Raw genomic sequence first — 2,080 nt, 5'->3', positions numbered from 1 at the left:
GTTTTTAAACAGAGCTACAGACCCACAGCACTGACATCTAATCAACGCCTGAACATTTAGTCCAAAAATCTGGTTGAACTTTATAAAAAGATCTTATTAGACCACATTACTATGAAGCACATCACGTAGAGCAGACAGGAAAATTAAAACTTTTTTTTTCACTGTCAGATAATTAAAAGTCATGCACGCTGGGTCATTGCATGAGCTGTTCCTTTGTGCCCTGATTGGCTTAATTAGCTTTTGAAGTAGAAAATTACTCCTTCAGTGAGATTGTGTGATTTCTGAGAGTGTGAGAAGAATGACTTAATCAGAGAGGAATAATTAGGACTTATCTGCAGCATAGCGTTACAAAAAAGACATCCTTTACTGTGAGAAACACCAGCCTTTTGATCCACAGCCAGAACAATACGTTTAATCACCGGCTGTAAGTGTACCATGTGTCGTAGGAACTGGTTTTTAACACGTGGAATTCTGGTTTACGGTGTGTGTGAGTTCCTTTTTTCCTTCTTTCTCACATACGGCAATCCTGAAAATAAAATATGAGTTTATTTGTAGCAGTGCGGGGCGGGAGGGGGGAGACTTTTTTCTCTACGTTAGCTGTAGCAAAAAGTACGGAGATGTTTTTAAAACTAAAACAAATGTGGACTCATCAGGGGTTCATGGGTAAAAACCCCAACAATGAACGTCATCAAACATCGATCCTAGAACTTTTTCTAGACTCAGCCTCATACGGTGAAAATGTGGGTGTGTTTTATGACCTAATTTAAAATAACATCATTCTCTTTAACAAAGTGTAAAAAACGTCCAATAAAACAGAGTCTGTTTTAAAGTGGACAGAGCAGTAATTTACCTCTGGTTAAAGCAGTAACATCTAATCTATGGTTGGATTTAAAGTCCGGTGTGAGATTTACACACAAGACCTGTGACAACCCCCAAAAAAAAAAAAAAAAAAAAAAAAAACCCGCCCCCCCCCCCCCCCAGAGCAATAACTGCAGACGCAGGCTGAATAAAACATTGAGGTTCCACAACATTCTGATATTTTCTTCCCTTCATGGATAAAACAGACATTTATTATAAATCCCTCAGTGAAATATAACAGGAAGTGGAGGACATTAAATCCTGCTGCACCAGCCTCAGCACCAGGCTGTTATTCTCTCTCTCTCCCTCTCTCCCTCTCTCTCTCTGTGTATATGAGGAACTGATGGTAAATATGTATTAGCACACATTAGCTCAGGTAGCTGTAGTAGTAATATCCCACTGCGGTGAAGGAAAGTACCACACCATCATTCACACAAATGGATGTTTGAAGTAGTTTTCAAAGTTTTATGTCAAGACGGCGCACAGGTGTGACCTCAAGTGACACCCAGTGGCCTGAAAAGGAAGTGAAATAACGGCTCCATCAGCCTATAGTGTTGTGTTGAGGAAATACAGGAAATTAAGAAAAAAAAAATCCAGTCTAGTTAGTGACAAAGTTAAAAAAAAAAAAAATCCTGTCTTCTTCACACACCAAAGTCAGTGACAAAGCCAGATTTGAAACTAAAGAGCTGATTGGCTGTGAAGTGTCATGTGGGTCACTCTGTCATAAAACAGCAGGACAACACAAAAATAAATGAGGTTTAAATATGAAGTCAAAGGTCATTCTGTACCCAGAATCCTGGAGCTGATCACCGAGGTCATGTGACTCCCCCACCCTGAGACACTGCTGGTCTTCATGTTTCCCATCTCCACTGATCAAGTACAGCACTAATTAAACTGACCATTAATTAGTGACATCAGTGATTGAACACACTACATGTCTGGCTGCAGTAATTAAAAAGAAAGTATAGATAATTGATGAGGGGAAGAACACGTGGATTAAAAACAGAGAGGAGGAAAGTGTCGCTACAGGTCGAAGACCACTGTTCAACAGTGCCCCCTAGCGTCGCCGGCTGCAGACTAATCCAGTGTGAAGCCCCAGGTTCATTAACTGTACCTGAGCGGAGTGAGGAGCCAACCAAGGAGAAAGACCATTACCCTATTTTGAAAACCTGAATAATAGTCGAGGACACAATGATGGAAATGTACTTCGTGATTTAAAGTA

The sequence above is a fragment of the Cynoglossus semilaevis genome, chromosome 16 (genome assembly GCF_000523025.1).
Source record: "Cynoglossus semilaevis isolate Cse_v1.0 chromosome 16, Cse_v1.0, whole genome shotgun sequence".
NCBI lineage: Eukaryota > Metazoa > Chordata > Actinopteri > Pleuronectiformes > Cynoglossidae > Cynoglossus > Cynoglossus semilaevis.
This window is presented reverse-complemented; position numbering follows the sequence as displayed.